This window comes from Podarcis liolepis, assembly GCF_965112155.1.
Source record: "Podarcis liolepis genome assembly, chromosome: 15".
NCBI classification, from domain to species: domain Eukaryota; kingdom Metazoa; phylum Chordata; class Lepidosauria; order Squamata; family Lacertidae; genus Podarcis; species Podarcis liolepis.
In genome coordinates this window covers 2,129,479-2,150,433 of record NC_139566.1, presented here as the reverse complement: position 1 = coordinate 2,150,433, position 20,955 = coordinate 2,129,479, and the positions used below count along the sequence as shown (strand labels likewise).

The 20,955-nt window shown below is 43.6% G+C and overlaps 3 long non-coding RNA genes across 3 annotated transcripts in view; 1 reads left to right on the top strand and 2 right to left on the bottom strand.

Annotated features, from left to right (window-relative positions):
• Nucleotides 1-6,058, bottom strand: part of LOC310694360 — a 65,834-nt gene extending 59,776 nt beyond the window's left edge. The window contains exon 1 of the long non-coding RNA XR_014519620.1: nt 5,951-6,058. This is a non-coding gene — a long non-coding RNA (uncharacterized lncRNA). The remainder of the gene's footprint in view (nt 1-5,950) is intronic.
• LOC310694433 lies at nt 6,011-7,255 on the top strand. The gene is made up of 2 exons (XR_014519697.1): nt 6,011-6,143; nt 6,442-7,255. It is a non-coding gene; the product is annotated as an uncharacterized lncRNA (long non-coding RNA).
• A 10,172-nt stretch (nt 7,256-17,427) lies between these two features.
• On the bottom strand, nt 17,428-19,826 carry LOC310694429. The gene is made up of 2 exons (XR_014519693.1): nt 19,707-19,826; nt 17,428-18,235 (listed from the first exon to the last, which is right to left on the bottom strand). It is a non-coding gene; the product is annotated as an uncharacterized lncRNA (long non-coding RNA).
• Between the last annotated feature and the right edge of the window lie 1,129 nt (nt 19,827-20,955).

Below are 20,955 nucleotides of genomic sequence, written 5' to 3'. Positions count from 1 at the left end.
AGAGTTCCATGGACTGCAAGAAGATCCAACCTCTCCATTCTGAAGGAAATCAGCCCTGAGTGCTCACTGGAAGGACAGGTCCTGAAGCTGAGGCTCCAGTACTTTGGCCACCTCATGAGAAGAGAAGACTCCCTGGAAAAAGACCCTGATGCTGGGAAAGATGGAAGGCACAAGGAGAAGGGGACGACAGAGGATGAGATGGTGGGACAGTGTTCTCGAAGCTACCAGCATGAGTTTTGTTTTTTTTAATAAATATTTTATTCAGTTTTCACAATAAAAAGCATACAAAGACAAAGAAAGTACAAAATCACAAAAAACAATACAATACAAAATACAAACATTAAGCACATCAACAGAAAGAAAAAAAGAAAAAACACACATATAGTAACAAAAAACACAAAAATTCCCTCTTTCTTAGTTTCTCATCTTCAATTAACTTATTTTCCCGACTTCCTCACATCTCCCGTTCTTGTATCCCTTTTTAAAAAATTAATTTAGCAAATTCATATCCTATTAATTTATCTGTTGTTAGTCCAATCTTACATTTTACTTTGTTGCTAAAGCTCCTGCAATTCATTTCAATGTCCTTAACATTCAAAAATTTTACAGTGTTTCTGCAAATAAATTTTAAATTTCTTCCAATCTTCCTCCACTGTCTCCTCTCCCTGGTCTCGGATTCTGCCAGTCATTTCCGCCATCTCCATATAGTCCATTAGTTGCATCTGCCAATCTTCCAAGGTTGGTAGATCTTGTGTCTTCCAATGCTTTGCGATGGGAATTCTTGCTGCTGCTGTAGCATACATAAAAAAAGTTATATCCTTCTTTAACACCGATTGGTCCACTATGCCCAGGAGGAAGGCCTCTGGTTTCTTCGGGAAGTATATTTAAATACCTTTTTCAGTTCATTATATATCATTTCCCAGAAGGCCTTGATCCTTGGGCACGTCCACCAAAGGTGAAAGAATGTACCTTCAATCTCTTTGCATTTCCAACATTTGTTATCGGGCAAATGATATATTTTTGCAAGCTTGACTGGGGTCATGTACCACCTGTAAATCATTTTCATAATATTCTCTCTTAAGGCATTACATGCCATGAATTTAATCCCGGTGGTCCACAACTTCTCCCAGTCAGCAAACAATGTTATGACCTATGTCTTGTGCCCATTTTATCATTGCCGATTTTACTGTTTCTTCCTCAGTATTCCATTTCAACAGCAGATTATACATTCTCGAAAGTGTCTTTACATTGGGTTCTAACAGTTCTGTTTCCAGCTTTGATTTTTCCACCTGAAAGCCATTTTTTAAAATCCAAGTTATAAACCTCTCTTATTTGAAAATAGTGTAACCAGTCTCGCACCTTCTCTTTGAGTTTTTCATAACTCTGCAATTTCAATTTATCACCTTCCTGTTCTAGAATTTCCCAATATTTTGGCCAATTAGCTTCCATATTGAGTTTTTTCAAGGCCTTCGCCTCCATAGGTGATAACCACCTTGGAGTTTTGTTCTCCAAAAGGTCTTTATACCTTATCCAGACATTAAACAGTGCTTTTCTGACAATATGGTTTTTAAATGCCTTATGTGCTTTTATCTTGCCATACCATAGATATGCATGCCACCCGAATACATTACCATACCCTTCAAGGTCCAAAACATCAGTATTCTCAAGAAGCAGCCATTCCTTCAGCCAGCAAAAGGCAGCTGACTCATAATAAAGTTTTAAGTCCGGCAGGGCAAACCCCCCTCTGTCTTTAGCATCAGTAAGAATTTTAAGTTTTATTCTGGGCTTTTTGCCCTGCCAGACAAACCTAGATATGTCTCTTTGCCACTTCGTCCATATTTCTAAATCTTTTTTCACCTCTGACCAGCATTTCTCATAGTTGTCTTTAAAAAGGTATACATTCTTAGATGTCATGTTCACCCCCAGGTATTTTACCTTCTTTGCTATTGTTAGCTCTGTCTCATTCTGAAACCTCTCTCTATCGGTGTCAAATTTTTCTCCAAAACCTTAGTTTTTAACTTATTTAATTTCAGAGGTGAAAAAAGATTTAGAAATTTGGACGAACTTGAAGCTTTCCTTGCTGGGTCGAATCGCTGTTATTAAGATGAATGTATTGCCTAGAATGTTATTTTTATTCCAATCATTGCAAATTATTGATAAGATGGACTGTTTCAAGAAGTGGCAAAGAGACATATCTAGGTTTGTCTGGCAGGGCAAAAAGCCCAGAATAAAACTTAAAATTCTTACTGATGCTAAAGACAGAGGGGGGTTTGCCCTGCCTTAAGAGAGAATATTATGAAAATGATTTACAGGTGGTACATGACCCCAGTCAAGCTTGCAAAAATCTATCACTTGCCCAATAATAAATGTTGGAAATGCAAAGAGATTGAAGGTACATTCTTTCACCTTTGGTGGACGTGCCCAAGGATCAAGGCCTTCTGGGAAATGATATATAATGAACTGAAAAAGGTATTTAAATATACTTTCCCGAAGAAACCAGAGGCCTTCCTCCTGGGCATAGTGGACCAATCGGTGTTAAAGAAGGATAGAACTTTTTTTATGTATGCTACAGCAGCAGCAAGAATTCTCATCGCAAAGCATTGGAAGACACAAGATCTACCCACCTTGGAAGATTGGCAGATGCAACTAATGGACTATATGGAGATGGCGGAAATGACTGGCAGAATCCGAGACCAGGGAGAGGAGACAGTGGAGGAAGATTGGAAGAAATTTAAAATTTATTTGCAGAAACACTGTAAAATTTTTGAATGTTAAGGACATTGAAATGAATTGCAGGAGCTTTAGCAACAAAGTAAAATGTAAGATTGGACTAACAACAGATAAATTAATAGGATATGAATTTGCTAAATTAATTTTTTAAAAAGGGATACAAGAACGGGAGACGTGAGGAAGTTGGGAAAATAAGTTAATTGAAGATGAGAAACTAAGAAAGAGGGAATTTTTGTGTTTTTTGTTACTATATGTGTGTTTTTTCTTTTTTTCTTTCTGTTGATGTGCTTAATGTTTGTATTTTGTATTGTATTGTTTTTTGTGATTTTGTACTTTCTTTGTCTTTGTATGCTTTTTATTGTGAAAACTGAATAAAATATTTATTAAAAAAAACAAAACTCATGCTGGTAGCTTCGAGAACACTGTCCCACCATCTTGACCTCTGTTGTCCCCTTCTCCTTGCGCCCTCCATCTTTCCCAACATCAGGGTCTTTTCCAGGGAGTCTTCTCTTCTCATGAGGTGGCCAAAGTCTTGGAGCCTCAGCTTCAGGATCTGTCCTTCCAGGGAGCACTCAGGGCTGATTTTCTTCAGAATAGAGAGGTTTGATCTTCTTGCAGTCCATGGGACTCTCAAGAGTCTCCTCCAGCACCAGAATTCAAAAGCATCCATTCTTCGGCGATCAGCCTTCTTGATGGTCCAGCTCTCACTTCCATACATCACTAATGTGGTGTATTAAAATGAAATAAAAACTTTATAAAAGAAAGAAAAGAAACACCACAAAATCAGAACACACACACACAAACACAAACACACACACACACGTGGCATCTGGCCTAGACTTCAGCATCTTGAGCATATTTTTTCTACATCTGGATGCTAAGCACGTGCCTTTGCCATGATTTGCTTGTCCCTCAGTGGTGGACCATTTGGGCAGGCGCTTCGGAAGCAAACTAGTCCAACTGCCTGCACTCCCGGTTTGAGTCTGATGGAAACAGTTGATTATATGGGAAGGAATGAGGCCCATAAATTTATGGAGCAAGCGGAACTATTGGGAACGGACGATGACGTCCTCATTTTTATTTTTAACTCTGGTGTTCCTAAACAGGAGCGCTGTTCCCATACAGCAATTGGAGCTGAGATGCATGTGTGAGTTAAGTATGAGTTAGCTGCTAACAGGTGTCATGCCACGCACATTCCTCCCCATGAGGTGGCTCGGGAAACGGGTATAAAAGCCCTCAACTCTTGGGGTTCCTCCAAACACTCTTCTGGACTTCAGCTCCTCAGAGATCAAGGTAACGTAGTCCTGCTGGGAAACATTCTGAATCTGGATCTGTGCTGTTAGAATTGCAGTTTTAAGAATGTGTTCGCTAGGAGAAAAATAGTTCTAGGAGAAGGGCCACAGGACATAGAGCGGCTTGGGCAACCCAACCAGATGAGTGGGGTATAAATAATACTATTCTTATTCTTAACAGTGTACCTCCACTGTTAGAGACAATATGCTTCTGAATACCAGTAGCAGGAAACTGTAGGGAGGGAGAGTTGCTGTTGCACTCAAAATGCTTGCAGCTTTCTGACTGGCAACTGGTTGTCCACTGTGAGGACACAATGCTGAACTAAATGGGGCCCCTTTGGCCTCATCCAACTGGCTCTTCTCATGATCTTATGGATAAGGCTCCAGGTTCAGTTCCCAGTATGAGGACTAGAATCTTTCTCTTGGGGGGGGGGATGTGGTGTGTGCTTTTTCATGCAGAAGGCATCCCCAGTAGAGCTGGAACCCCCCCCCCCTATCTGAAGCTCTGGAGAGCCACCATCAGCTGGCATAGACAATGCTGAGCTGGATGGACCAAAGTTCTGACTCAGTAGAAGATCTTATGTCAAAGCCTGGGAATAAACCATTAGTGAGCACCATGAGTTCATTTCATTGCTTCAGGAAGTAATGACGGCCACCAACTTGGATGGCTTGAGAAGGGGATTCAGCATATTGGTGGGAAATCAGGCTATCAGGGGCTATTAGCCATGGTGGTGGCTATGTTCTGCCTTCACCTTCAGAAGCAGCGTTTCAGGACTCACAAGAGAGAAGGGTGCTGTTGTGCTGAGACTCTGCTTGTGGGTTCCCCGCTGGAACCAGGTTGTCCCTTGTGAGAGCACGACACTGAACTAGACAGGGCTCTTTTCATGTCCTGGTGGTGGAAGTTTGAGGTTTTGTGGGTGTTTACTTGGCTTCTCAAGCCATGCCTTGTTTAGCTTGTGCTCCCAGCCTGCTCTGCTTATAAAGCAGAACTAATGACAAGGCATCTCTGGGATTTATAGCCATGCACATCAAGATGAAAGCACAAAAACTGGTTCCTTAAATGTCAGCCTGGGCTTTCATGAGTGTTTGTGGAGTGGGTAGGAGGTTGGGGTAAAAACTTCCTTTTTGGGGTGAGAGGGAACTCAATTGGTTGGTGATAATTCAAGGACAGAGATGGTGCAGAGGTCTGGCAGCGAACAACTAAAGCCTAACATACTCAAGCACAGCTTCCTACCAGAAACATCCTCTCAGCGGGTATGATTGGCAGAGAGGGTCCTCTTGATAGTTCCTCCACCCCAGAGGCTCAGAGGGTGGCAGCCCAGGAGAGGGCTTTTTCTGTGGTGGCCCCTAAGCTGTGGGACTCCCTCACCACAGAGGTGTGTCTTGCAGCTTCATGAAACAGCTTTTGAGGAAGGCTGAAGATGTGCCTCTTTCCCCTGGCTTGTGACACTCGAGGTGCCCATTTTTAGGACACACCTTCTTTTTTGTTGAAAATCATTTCTAATATTATGTTTTAATGTTGTAACCTGCCCTGGGATCTTAATGTGGAGGGCGGATAAATCATCACCATCACCATAATCACCATGGATTTTCTAGAAAGGGTCAGGGGCTTTCCATGGGCTCCTTTTAAGCATGCAGCCACTTCCATGAGGTCTAGAAGCATTATTTATCAGTTTGGTTCCTGAAGTGGCTAAGATGCTTTAACGATCTCTGAACTTTGTATGTGCTCCTTTCAGAAGGCTCACAAAACCCAAACCCTGTGCCTTAGACACCCATAACCACCGGGACCTGGAAGGCCACAATCTCATTCTCCCCTTAGGCCTGAGGTTCCCCACTGTGGCGTTTGCCCGTTCGTTTGAAAATGTCTGTACAGGGGGAGAGAGAGGGTTAATATGTAGACCAATAGGAAAGCCGGAGGCGGAGCCTACCTGTTTATAAAAGGGCTTAGCCTGAGGTTTGGGTAGTGGGTAGCTGGTTGGTTTTAGTGGGTTGGTTGGTTGGGAAAGGCAGTTGGAAAAGCATTTGGCAGGCAGCTGGGATTAGAGAGACAGTTAGTTCAGTTAGTTCTTGTTTGAGGGGAGGTAGAAGAGTTAGAGACAAGATAAAAATAAGGCTAAGAAGGTAAAGAGTAGCAACGTTTGGAATGCAGTTAAAGTTCATTTGTGTCTGCAATAAACTACACTCTTCTTTGTTAACTTAAGAACCTGACTGAAACTAAATGATTTATCTGGAGGACCTGGTTGGTGGCCGCGGATTAATGGTGTACGGGTCAATAGTCCGTGAGATAACTGGGGGCTCCATACGAACGCCACACCCACCCTTTATTGAGACCCTGCAGTGACCCAGGAGCTTTGGGCTGCTTGGCCTTTGAAATCCCTTGCGATGCCACAATTCTAATCAGGCTCCTTTTGCTTCCCAGTACTTTGCTTTCCAAATCCACCACCACTACCCGCACGATGACTTGTGGCTACGGAAACTGCTGCAGCCCTTGTGGCTCCGGAGGATGGGGCTATGGAGGCTACGGCAGCAACTGCTGTGGTAACAGATGTTACGGCGGCTATGGAGGCTACGGAAGCTACGGAGGCTACGGAGGTTATGGTGGCAACTGCTGCAGCAACAGATGTGGCGGCTATGGAGGTTACGGAGGTTACGGCGGCTACGGCGGCAACTGCTGTGGTAACAGATGTTGTGGCGGCTACGGAGGCTACGGAAGCTACGGAGGCTACGGAGGTTATGGTGGCAACTGCTGTGGCAACAGATGTGGCGGGTATGGAGGCTACGGAGGTTATGGCGGCTACGGTGGCAACTGCTGCAGCAGCAGATGTTGTGGTGGCTGGGGATGGTAATTCTCCCTCACCTACGTGAGAAGCATCTGAGCAAAGGACTTGCCTTCAACACTAGCCCTACTCAGAGTAAACCCAATGAAGTGAACGGACACGGCCAACTTAGGCTCATTCATGCCAGTGGGTCTACTATGAGCAGGACTTTGTTGGACACAACAGAAGGTTTTCCTCCAAGTTGAGTTTCCTGGAAGCTCCCTGAATAGGGTCTTCAAGGGTCTCAGTCTCCAGCTCAGATGCCTGCCTTTCCCCTGCTGTTCCTCACTGTTGCTTCCTCATCACTCCACCCTGTATGGTTTGGTCTTCTCCACAAGAGGACATCCATCCCCTTCCTCATCCCCTTTGTACCTTCCTTCCTACCTGTTCCAAATTAAATACCATAGTGCATCAGAACCAATGTCTACTGAGTTTTCATTTCCATTCTGTTTGAATCTGGCTGAAATTCCCGATTTTCAGCAGTTGGGTTTCAGGGAATTCTATTTAGTATTGATCCAGAGCAGATTCCAGTGTGTTGTTAGCAGAGTAATAACTTAAACACATTGCAGGATTCCCCCAAAATAGATCCAGAGGCAATTATTATTTCATCCAGCAGAGCTTTACTGCGACTGAAGGCAAATGAGCATACTGATCACAAATCCATATACATTCAGGATTGGCACTGTCCACAAGAAATCCAGTTGCAGCAGACTTCACTTAAACTTACAATAAGTTATAATAAGTCTAAACCTTAACACTAAGCATACTATGTACAGAAGACCACAACAGAAGGGAAAGAGACAGAAAGAGAAAGTGATACCCAGGCTCCTTCTGACCCTACTTTTATAGTCAGCATGACCTTGACAGAAAGAGATAATGTAGTAAAACCAGCATTGGCTGAAAGAAAGAACTCCACGCCGCTATCGAGAAACTCAGAAAGTTGATTGTAAAGTACGGTACAGTGGTGCCTCGCAAGACGGAAAACTCGCTAGACGAAAGAGTTTTCCGTTTTGGAGGTGCTTCGCAAAACGAATTTCAAATGGGCTTGCTTCGCAAGACGACAATGTCTTGCGAGTTCCTGCGGGTTCCCCCCCTTTTTCTAAGCCGCTAAGCCGTTTATCAGCTGATCCGATAAGCCGATAAGCCGCTAAAAGCCGCTAATAGCGCTAATCCGCTAATCCGTCAATGGGCTTGCTTCGCAAGACGAAAAAACCACTAGACGAAGAGACTCACAGAACGGATTCTTTTCGTCTTGCGAGGCACCACTGTACTTGTAGCAAGTTGACTCAGAGGAATAATTTCCAAAGTCTGAGCCCTGAACTCAGCAAAAATTTATAGGACTTTTAACGTCATAACATGTAAGAGAACATTCAGCGAATTAGAATCTCACAGCACCCTTCTTTACCTGGATAAAAACCATAAGGCACATATCAAATACCATTATCTCCTTTTATGGCTCATCTTGTACCGTGATGACTATGCAAGCAATTCAAGGAATTGGCAGGTCTTTGATCTATGCAAGAAATACTAAGAAATGGCAGGGTGTTGCCCTTATCACAAAAATGCACGCCATGAGTCTAATTTAGATGCCTCAATAACATAACCAGTCTAAGCCAGCTGTACTCAGCTTCTCTGAAGGAATAACCCAAACATCAGGAACCTTCTGCTTGCTTCTTTCACATAGAGAAGCTTCCAGAACCCTCTTGAATTAAGTAGAATAGAAAAGATCTCTACACATCTTATCAATACTTTCTGCACTAAGAAATGCAAACTGACAAGATGGGGCTTGGGATCCCTTCCAACTCTGCATTTCTATAATTCACATGACATAAAAGCCACTTCTGGAAATAGAATGAAATATAGCAGTCATGGACCGTGGGGTCTTAAATTTCAGCGACGCCCCATGGAGGCCACAATTTGCCCTTATAACTCTCATCTTTCACTATGCATCATAGTTGTGGTCCCCCCTGCAGCATCCCTGTGCCCAGTGCAATGAAACTGGCCAGGCTCCTCTAAGTCCACCTCTGAATACAACACACACGGCAGCTCCAGCTATGAAGGAACCATCATGGCCAGCGTTCAAGCTTGATGAGTGTTGCAGTGCAGAAACATCTGCAGGGTGCCAGATTCCCTTCTCTTCTGCTCTGACAGGCAGCGGTTGCATTGGGTTTTTAGGCAGGGATTGAACCTGGGAACTTCTACAACACACCCGGCAGCTCCAGCTATGAAGGAACCGTCATGGCCAGCGTTCAAGCTTGATGAGTGTTGCATTGCAGAAATATCTGCAGGGCTCCAGATTCCCTTCTCTTCTGCTCTGACAGGCAGCGGTTGCATTGGGTTTTTAGGCAGGGATTGAACCTGGGAACTTCTACAACACACACGGCAGCTCCAGCTATGAAGGAACCATCATGGCCAGCGTTCAAGCTTGATGAGTGTTGCAGTGCAGAAACATCTGCAGGGTGCCAGATTCCTTTCTCTTCTGCTCTGACAGGCAGCGGTTGCATTGGGTTTTTAGGCGGGGATCGAACCTGGGAACTTCTACATGCAAGGCAGATTCTCCACCACTGAGCTGCAACCTCTCTCTTCCACCAGATGACAAAAAGTCACCAAGAGATGAGTGAAGTGACTGTCCCAGACCACAGCAGTTCATTAATAGAATCATAGAATTGTAGAGTTGGAAGGTTCCCCAAGGTTCATCTAGTCCTTTCTCAACCTGTGGGTCCCCAGATGTTGTTGGACTACAACTCCCATCACTCCTAGCTAGCAAGGCCAGAGCTCAGGGATGATGGGAGTTGTAGTCCAACAAAATCTGGGGACCCACAGGTTGAGAACCACTGATCTAGTCCAACCCCCTACAATGCAGGAATCTCAGCTAAAGCCTCCATGACCGATGGCCATCCAACCTCTGCTTAAAACCCTCCAAGGACGGAGAGTCCACCACCTTCCACTGTCAAAGTTCTTCCTGATGTTTACTCAGAATCTCCTTTCTTGCAACATGAAGCTATTGCCTTAAGTCCTAAGCTCCAGAGTAGTTCCCTCTTCCATGTGACAGCCTTTGAGATCCTGGAAGATGACTATCCTATCTCCTCTCAGTCTCCTCTTTCCCAGGCTTAACATACCCAGCTTCTTCAACCGTTCCTCATCAGGCTTGGTTTCCAGACCCTGGGTCATCTTGGTCACCCTCCTCTGCACACGATCCAGATTGTCAACATCCTTCCTTAATCGTAGCGCACAGAATTGGACACAGAATTCCAGTTGTGGTCTGACCATCCCACTATTCCATCCACCATTTCCCAAACTGTTGATTTCTATCTTTTATTTGTTTGAAACAAAATTTAAAAAAAATCCTTCCAGTAGCGCTGGAACAACTAAGTTTGTTACTGGTATGAGCTTTCATGTGCATGCACACTTCTTCAGGTATTTATTTGTTTGTTTATTAAAACTATTAGTCACTTGCCATCTGAAGAGCTCTAGGTTTAGGGTTGCTATACGTCTGGTTTTTCAACCTCAACTTTGGTGTTGATTTCCCATTTTTTTTGTGTGGACTTTTACTTCTTGAAATATGGCAACTATATCTAAGTGACTTGTCAAAATAAAAAAATTCCTTCCTGTAGCACCTTAAAGACCAACTAAGTTAGTTCTTGGTATAAGCTTTCATGTACACTGTGTATCTGAAGAAGTGTGCATGCACATGAAAGCTCATACCAAGAACTAACTTAGTTGGTCTTTAAGGTGCTACTGAAAGGAATTTTTTTATTTTGACTATGGCAGACCAACACGGCTACCCATCTGTAAGTGACTTGTATTAAATAAAAATATATGCACATGCATAATAACATAGGAGGAAGAGCTGGGGATCATATAATACATAAGCATTTCATATAGAAGACTGTGGTGTTGTTTCTCCATAAGCTGTATTTCATATACAGCTTATGGAAAAACAACACCACAGCCTTGTAAACAGTAGTAAGCAACAACAGATATATCAAAAAAATAGACAAAGCAATTCCGCTCTCCCACTAATTAGCAAATAAACAAAACTTCTATCCCTTACAGAGACCAAAAACCTTTCACACTGAACCAACAATTTCCCCACCCCACTCAAAAGTCTGACATGGGCCCAGGTGGGTCCAGTGTTCTCTTCCATGGATGGTCCAGCATCTTGCCTCTCCCTTCAAGGAGGAACAAGAGCAAAGAAATGGTGCCAGAAGTTTTACCTGATGTGCAGTTGTCCTGGTTAGTGCTTCTCTCCTGCAGCTGAGAACTGCTTGTGAGGATCCTGAGGCCTTCAAAGTTGTTGATTAGGCCCCCAAAACGGACTTTGGACATGCCTGCCATATAGCAAAATGGGAATAAAACCAAGGAAGGAAAGTATTTTGATCGTATGAGTTCAAGTATGACATCATTTACATATATATTATACAAAAGGGGAGCTAATACACAGACTTGTCATACTCTCTTTGATGTTAGAATTTGAACTTAGAATACCTGTTCTAGCTAATGACTTACTGTTTGAACAATGGCCAAAAATATTTATCAAGGTTTTTATGGCAAGGGGTGGGAGAAACCACATGTTAAACAAATTACTACAAGATGCAAAGGAAAGGGGGAGATTGGGTGTACCAAATCTGAAATTGCAATTTGTAGCCTGTTGTTTAATGTGGATGAAGGAGTGGTTGACATTGAGAAGTGAAAAGCTCTTGGAGATAGGACAGGACCTAATGTTTGGATAGCATAGTTATTTGTGGTATGATAAAGTTAAAGTTCATGCGGACTTTAAGAAATCACTTTCATAGAAGTGCCATATTAAGTATCTGGAATAAACCTAGGCTGTGACAAAGGAGACCTCTATGGATTTCACAGCAAGCATCTTTCTGCAAAAACAGAAATGTGTTTGGGGTTGTCTGATCATGTTCAAGAGCACCTCCAGGACCGAAATAAATAACAGTGGGGAGATAGAGCAACCCTGTCGTGTTCCTTTCTCAATCTTAAACTCTTCTGTCACCACATTATTAACTATCAATTTTGCCTTTTGTTCTGAATAAATTGCTTCTATACCGTTTTCAAACCCCCGTCCCACTCCCATCCCTTTAAGATTTTTCTTCATAAAATTCCATGAGATATTGTCAAAGGCCTTCTCCGCATCAATGAAAATCAATACTGCTTTTGTATTGGTGTTAATTTGCAAAAGTTCCAAAATGTCAATAATGTTCCTTGTATTGTCAGACAAATGTCTACCTGGGAGAAAGCCTGCCTGGTCTTTGTGAATCACTTCATTTAACACTCTTTTTAATCTATTTGCTAGAATATCTGCAAAAATTTTGTAATCCACATTTAAAAGGGAGATGGGACGGTAGTTCTTGAGCTGTGTCTTTTCAGTTTCAGATTTAGGTATCAGTGTGATGAAAGCTTCCTTCCACGACTCCGGTGCCTTCTTCCCCTGCATAATCTCATTGCAAACCTCTTTCAATGGTTGAATCAAATAGTCTTTCAAAGTCTTATAATACTTAGAGGTAAGCCCATCCGGCCCTGGAGATTTGCCCAATTGCATATTCTGAATGGCACCTTCAATCTCTTGTTCTGTTATTTTATAGTTCAATATTGTCTTATTTTCTTGAGATAGTTTTGGTAATCCGTTGTTTCTTAGAAATTGGTCTATCTCAGTCTCTTTTTGCGGCCCTTGGGCATAAAGTTGTTTAAAGTATCTCTGGAAACATTTTCTGATCTCCACAGGGTTCTGAATATTTCTCCCTTCAACCTCTAGGTTGGTAACCGTATTCAATTTTTGCCTCTTTTTCAACTGCCATGCTAGCAGTTTTCCACATTTATTTGCTGATTCAAAAGTCCTTTGTTTCATTTGTTTGATTTTCCATTCAACTTCCTGATTTATCAATTTTGAATATTGTGCTTGATAGAGTTTAATTTCTCTCAGAATCTCCTGTGACTTTGGTTTCAATCTCAACTTTTTCTCTCCTTCTTTTATTTTCTCCAAGATCTTATCTTTTTTCTCATTCTGAGCTCTTTTCTTTATCGTATTCTGTTGTATCAGAAACCCCCTCATAACCACCTTACTTGCGTCCCAGATTACTCTTTTATCCACTGTAGTTTTCAAATTTATTTCAAAATAGTCACTCAGAGTCTTTTGGGCCTTCTTAACAATCTCCTGGTTTCTTAATAAGGTGTCATTCATCTTCCATCTAAAGGAGCCGGTTGTAGTTAGTCTCATTTCCATCTTTACTGCGTTATGGTCGGAGCAGGTTTTTGGGCAGATTTCCACCTTTCTAGTCTTAGGTGCCAGTCCTCTAGTTATCCAGATTTGGTCGATTCTTGTCCATGTCATTTTGGCTTCAGAGAAGAATGTCCCCTCTCTTCCCAAGGGGTTCTTTGTCCTCCAAATGTCCACCAAGTCCATATTGTCAGTTAATTCAAAAAAAGTTTTTGGCAGTCTGCCCTCTTTTGTTATACTTTGACTTTGGGCTTTGTCCATGTTCGTAGACACCACCCCATTCATATCTCCGGTTTCATTTCCATCTTTACAGGGTTATGGTCGGAACATGTTTTTGGGCAGATTTCCGTTCTGCGGATCTTGGGAGCCATTCCTCTAGTTATCCAGATTTGGTCAATCCTTGTCCAGGTCTTTTGGGCTTCAGAAAAGAAAGTCCCTTCTTTTCCAAGGGGGTTCTTAGTTCTCCAAATATCAATTAAGTCCATATTGTCTGTCATTTCAAAAAAAGGTTTTCGGTAGTCTTCCATCTTTGGTCACCACTTGTCTTTCTGACTTATCCATATTTGTCGATACCACTCCGTTCATGTCTCCAAGCATAATAATGTTTAAGTCCATATAGTCCAACAATGTCTCATGCAATTTCTTGTAAAATTCTGATTTCCCCTAATATCAAAAATTTATCACCCTGAAATTGTATTTCAATAGCTACATATCTTCCTTGGTCATCTTTAAATACAAATTTAGGTGATAGACTTTCTTTTGCATAAATCACCACTCCTCTCTTTTTAACTTTATCTGATGAGATAAATTCTTGTCCTAATCTTTTGTTAATTAACACTTTTCTATGTGTTCTGGTCACATGGGTTTCTTGTAAACATATCAAGTCCAATTTTTCCTTTCTCAACAAATGAAAAAAAAATTTCCTCTTGTCCGGGGAATTTAGGCCTCTAAGATTCCAAGTCAATACTTGCAGAGACATTGTGAAGTTATTCTGCTTCTCCTCCAACTGCTCCCAGTGCTTGTTCTTGATCTGTGGGTGGTATCACTTTTGTTTTATCCTCCAATGTTGATTTTGTTAGGTCCAAAATTCCTGGCTTCGGCCTTGATTCTCTGTTATCCACTTCCTTGTATAAGTCTTCCTCGTGAACTTTCAAAAACTTCTCTTTGTCCTCTTCCAATTTTATCTTAACCTTTTCCCCTTTGTAAGTAAAAGACAATCCCTGAGGAAATTCCCACCGGAAAACGATGTTGTTTCTTCTTAGCAGGGTCACCAGGTCTCCGTATTTCACTCTAAGGTCCAATAGATGTTTCGGGATATCTTTGTAAATCTCTATCCTGGATCCCTCTATTTCCAATGGTTTCTGATAGTGTAGGCTCAATATTTTGTCTCTCTCTTCTTTAGATCCAAGTGTAATCAGGCAATCTCTTACCTTGTTCTTCCTTCCCTCCTTATTCCCTCTGCCAAGTCTGAAGGCTGTCACTATCTTGAAATCTTTCTCTGGGTCGAGGTCCCAAAAGTCTCCTAGTTCCTGCGTAAGAAATTCATTCAAGTTGCCTTCTTCCGATTCCGGTACAGCTCTGATCCTCAAATTAGCTTGTTTATCTTTCAATTCCAGTAAGGACAGTTGTGCCTTGTGTTCTTCTATTTACTTGTTGATTGGTTGCAATTTTCCTTCTACCACCAACACCTTTTCTCTAGCTTCCTCAGCAATTTTCTTTGTCAATTTGGATTCCTGAACCAGCCTGTCAATAGCCTGCGTATTGGAGCTAATGGTTGTGGTGTTCAAATCAATTTTAGCTGACAGTTTCTCCAAAGCTTCAAATATTTTATCTAATGATGCACTTAGATTTTCCTCCACACCTGTGCTTTTTGCAGCAATTTGTCCAGTATCCTCTTTTTCAACAACAGGCGGTGCTACTACTGATAGTCTTCTTTGTTGTAATTGTTGTAATTTAGTTTTGCTTCTTGTTGACTGTAGCTGGGGCTTATCCTGATCCATTGCTTTGTTATTTCAACAGTTCAAGGTCACTTGCGCAGTTCAAATTCCTTTCCGATGGGAAAAATTTCAGACCTTGTAATGGAAAGTCCCCAGCTATATTCCAAACCTCATCTAGGGGAGTATTTTTGCAACAATGTTACTTTCAAAGCAGTTTTCCAAAGGCAGTCCTGCCCTACTTTCACTTTTCAATTAAAGGCAACAATTACAGGGAGTTCTTCCAGTTCCAGGGAGTTCTTCTAGTTCCAACTCCAACTGTTACAAAGAGTCCCTTCCAGTTCACAAGCAGAGTAACCTCAAACAGTTACAAATCTTTATAAACGGTGCAACACTTTCTTATTGTCTCTGGCAGTCCAAGATCAGGGGTTAGGCAGTGGTTTCTTTCCCCCCTCTTCTTTTCAATCTCAATCTCAGATTCACAGAATTCCCCTCTCCCCCTCACTCCGGGGGGGGGGGTCTTACATCAGACATTGAAATCTGAAGCTTTTCAATTTGGTTTCTATAGCTCTAGCTTTGAAAGTCTTTGCGTTATTTCTATCTACAGGAGCGGAAGACGAACTTCCTTTTTGCGTCTTTCCTGCTTCAGTGCCAAATTTAAAGTCTTTTTTCCCGATCAAAGGTAATCCAATCCTTTGATCACTTAATTTCAAAGTCTTACTCACGGGTTGCAGTTTGTAATCCGAATTTCAAAGGAAAGAGTACAGCGCTCTCCGGCAACAGCTGCGCGGCTTCACTCCACGGAAGTAGCGATCGTCCCTCAGCACCGCGCTACCCCCGCTCGGCTCCGGAGCCCCGGAGTTAGCAGGGTTCCCTCGCTAAATGGGGAAGTGCTTCTGGCGCCCGCCGGGTCCCACGGCTGCAGGCTTCTCCCACCTGCAGTTTTTTCGGGTCTCCGCTGCACCGTTGCGGCGCGACCCCCAAAATTCCGTGGAGCTTCTCCTCCTACTCAGAAGGAGACCGCCATTGCTGTTGGCGACGCCTCCGGAAGTCCCAGCATGAGTTTGACCAGTTCTGGGCACCACAGTTCACTGGCAAACTGTAACTGACAAACTGGAACATGTCCAGAGGAGGGCAACCAAAATGGTCAAAGGCCTGGAAACGATGCCTTATGAGGAATGGCTAAGGGAGCTGAGCATGTTTAGCCTGGAGAAGAGGAGGTTAAGGGGTGATAGGATAGCCATGTTCAAATATATAAAAGGATGTCACATAAAGGAGGGAGAAAGGTTGTTTTCTGCTGCTCCAGAGAAGCGGACACAGAGCAATGGATCCAAACTACAAGAAAGAAGATTCCACCTAAACATTAGGAAGAACTTCCTGACAGTAAGAGCTGTTCGACAGTGGAATTTGCTGCCAAGGAGTGTGGTGGAGTCTCCTCCTTTGGAGGTCTTAAAGCAGAGGCTTGACAACCATATGTCAGGAGTGCTCTGATGGTGTTTCCTGCTTGGCAGGGGGTTGGACTCGATGGCCCTTGTGGTCTCTTCCAACTCTGTGATTCTATGATTCTATGATTCAAACTGCGGGAGGCAGTGGAAGACAGGAGAGCCTGGTGTGCTCTGCTCCAGGGGGTCACGAAGAATTGGACACAACTAAATGACTAAACAATAACAACAAAGTTTGTTATTGGCATGAGCTTTCATGTGCATGCACACTTCTTCAGATATGCTGAAACAGAAGTCACCAGACCCTTATATATAGTGAGAGGGTGGGGAGGCGTATTACTCAGAAGGGGGGGGAATGGGTGATTGGCTAATAGGTGTGGTAAACCTGTTGATGACTGTTAATGACTGTAATTGGTGTTACAGGGAAAAGCAAGGGATGAGATGGCTAAAAACAGCTTTATCATGTATAATAAGATAATGAGATTCCCTTGTTGATTGCTCCCTTGTTTTAATTTTCTAATCTCCGTGATAGAATTCTCTCAGTTCTTGGTATGTTTTCCATTTCTCTTTGCCTGTCATCTTTTTTTTTTTGTAGAAATATGCTTACTGTCAGGAACCTGGGTTTCACTTTCTCTTTCTATCTCTTTCCCTTCTATTGTGGTGTTCTGTACATAGTATGCTTAGTGTTAAGGTTTAGACTTATTATAACTTATTGCAAGTTTAAGTGAAGTCTGCTGCAACTGGATTTCTTGTGGACACTGCCAATCCTGAATGTATATGGATTTGTGACCAGTTTGCTCATTTGCCTTCAGTCGCAGTAAAGCTCTGCTTGATGAAATAATAATTGCCTCTGGTCTATTTTGGGGGGAATCCGGCAATGTGTTTAAGTTATTACTCTGCTAACAACACACTGGAATCTGCTCTGGAATTCCATGAAACCCAACTGCTGAAGATCGGGAATGGAAATGAAAACTCAGTAGGCGTTGGTTCTGATGCAGTATGGTATTTAATTTGGAACAGGTAGGAAGGAAGGTACAAAGGGGATGAGGAAGGGGATGGATGTCCTCTTGTGGAGAAGACCAAACCATTCAGGGTGGAGTGATGAGGAAGCAACAGTGAGGAACAGCAGGGGAAAAGCAGGCATCTGAGCTGGAGACTGAGACCCTTGAAGACCCTATTCAGGGAGCTTCCAGGAAACTCAACTTGGAGGAAAACCTTCTGTTGTGTCCAACCAAGTCCTGCTCATAGTAGACCCACTGGCATGAATGAGCCTAAGTTGGTCGTGTGTGTTCACTTCATTGGGCTTACTCTGAGTAGGGCTAGTGTTGGAGGCAAGTCCTTTGCTCAGATGCTTCTCGTGTAGGTGAGGGAGAATTACCATCCCCAGCCGCCACAACATCTGCTGCTGCAGCAGTTGCCACCGTAGCCGCCATAACCTCCGTAGCCTCCATAGCCGCCACAACATCTGTTGCCGCAGCAGTTGCTACCATAACCTCCGTAGCCTCCGTAGCTTCCGTAGCCGCCACAACATCTGTTACCACAGCAGTTGCTGCCGTAGCCGCCGTAACCTCCATAACCTCCATAGCCGCCACATCTGTTGCCGCAGCAGTTGCCACCATAACCTCCATAGCCTCCGTAGCTTCCGTAGCCTCCATAGCCACCGCAACATCTGTTACCATAGCAGTTGCCTCCGTAGCCTCCATAGCCCCATCCTCCGGAGCTACAGGGGCTGCAGCAGTTTCCGTAGCCACAAGTCATCGTGCGGGTAGTGGTGGTGGATTTGGAAAGCAAAGCACTGGGAAGCAAAAGGAGCCTGATTAGAATTGTGGCATCACAAGGGATTTCAAAGGCCAAGTAGCCCAACATTCTCACTCAATGCAGGGTCTCAACAAAGCGTGGGTGGGCGTTCGTATGGAGCCCCCGGTTGTCTCACGGATCATTGACCCGTACACCACTAATAGAATAGAATAGAATAGATTCTTTATTGTCATTACACAAGTGCAACATTGCACAAAGTGCAACGAAATTGGATGCCATCCCTTAAAACAACAAAAGCAAAACAACAACAACAACCAAACAAACCACATTCCAGCCACACCCACACCACACCCATCAAACTCCCAGGTCACACTATCGAGTTACAGCATTCAAAAAGGCCACAGCTCTTGGATAGAAACTGTTTTTCAGTCTATTTGTCTTTGACTTGATGTTTCTATATCTCCTGCCAGAAGGCAGTAGTGCAAACAGACAGTGTCCCGGGTGAGATGAATCCTGCAGGATGTTATTTGCTTTCCTAAGACAACGGGAACCGTACAGTTCTTCCAAAGATGGGAGAGGATGACCAATAATCCTTTGGGCTGTGGTTATGACCTTCTGGAGCACCTTCCTCTCCCTAGCTGTACAACTGGAGAACCAAGCACAAATACAGTATGTAAGAATGCTCTCTATGGAGCCTCGGTAGAAGGACACCAGCAGTCTCTCACTCAGATTGTTCTTCTTTAAAAGTCTGAGGAAATAAATTCTCTGCTGGGCCTTCTTCACCAGAGCAGTGGTATGTGCGCTCCAAGTCATGCCCTGATCGATAGCTACTCCCAAAAACCTGAATTCCGCCACCCTCTCCACCCGTTCCCCGTTGATATACAAGGGCTGAATGTCCGCCTTTTTTTTCCTGTAATCCACCACCAATTCCTTGGTCTTAGCCGTATTAAGAGCCAGATTGTTCTCTCCACACCAAACACAGAGCCGCTCCACCTCGTCCCGATAGGTGGACTCATCCCCTCCTGAAATGAGCCCTACCACCGTAGTGTCATCAGCAAACTTGATGATTTTGTTGCTGGAATAGATGGCTGTACAGTCATACGTATAGAGAGTGTAGAGCAGGGGACTCAACACACAACCCTGTGGTGAGCCGGTGTTAAGGCTAAGGGCTGTGGACATGTGTGACCCTACTCTAACCCTCTGGGAACGTTCTGACAAAAAATCCAAAACCCAGAGACAGGTGGAGTTGGAGAGTCCAATCGCCTCTAGCTTGGACACCAGTCTATGGGGGAGGATAGTGTTAAAAGCAGAGCTAAAATCCACAAACAGCAGCCTCACATAACTCCCCGGCTGCTCCAGATGGGACAGAGCAGCATGGAGAGTGGTATTGATGGCGGTGCCTCCAACCAGGTCCTCCCTGGTAAATCTCTTAGTCAGTTAACGAAGAGTGTAGTTTATTGCAGACACATATGAACTTTAACTGCATACCAAACCTTCTTACTCTTTACCTTCTTAGTCTTATTTTTATCCTGTCTCAAACTCTTCTACCTCCCCTCAAACAAGAACCAACTGAACTAACTGTCTCTCTAATCCCAGCTGTCTGCCAACTGCTTTTCCAACTGCCTTTCCCAACCAATCAACCCACTAAACCAATCAACTACCCACTACCCAAACCTCTGGCTAAGCCCTTTTATAAACAGGGAGGCTCCGCCTCCGGCTTTCCTATTGATCTACATATTAACCCTTTCTCTCCCCCTGTACAGACATTTTCAAACGAACGGGCAAACACCACAGTGGGGAACCTCAGGCCTAAGGGGAGAATGAGATTGCGGCCTTCCAGGTCCCAGTGGTTATGGGTGTCTAAGGCACAGGGTTTGGGTTTTGTGAGCCTTCTGAAAGGAGCACATAAAAAGTTCAGAGATCGTTAAAGCATCTCGGCCACCAAACTGATAAATCATGCTTCTAGCCCGCATGGAAATGGCTGTATGCTTAAAAGGAGCCCATGGAGAGCTCCTGACCCTTTCTAGAAAATCCATGGTGATTATGGTGATGGTGATGATTTATCCGCCCTCCACATTAAGATCCCAGGGCGGGTTACAACATTAAAACATAATATTAGAAATTATTTTCAACAAAAAAGGTGTGTCCTAAAAATGAGCACCTCGAGTGTCACAAGCCAGGGGAAAGAGGCACATCTTCAGCCTTCTGCAAATGTTGTTTCATGAAGATGCAAGACACACCTCTGTGGTGAGGGAGTCCCACAGCTTAGGGGCCACCACAGAAAAAGCCCTCTCCTGGGCTGCCACCCTCTGAACCTCTGGGGTGGAGGAACTATCAAGAGGACCCTCTCTGCCAATCACACCCGCTGAGAGGATGTTTCTGGTAGGGTATGTGAGGCTTTAATTGTTCGCTGCCAGACCTCTGCACCATCTCTGTCCTTGAATTATCATCAACCAATTGAGTTGCCTCTCACCCCAAAGAGGAAGTTCTTACCCCAACCTCCTACCCACTCCACAAACACTCATGAAAGCCCAGGCTGACATTTAAGGAACCAGTTTTTGTGCCTTCATCTTGATGTGCATGGCTATAAATCCCAGAGATGCCTTGTCATTAGTTCTGCTTTATAAGCAGAGCAGGCTGGGAGCACAAGCTAAACAAGGCATGGCTGAGAAGCCAAGTAAACACCCACAAAACCTCAAACTTCCACCACCAGGACATGAAAAGAGCCCTGTCTAGTTCAGTGTCGTGCTCTCACAA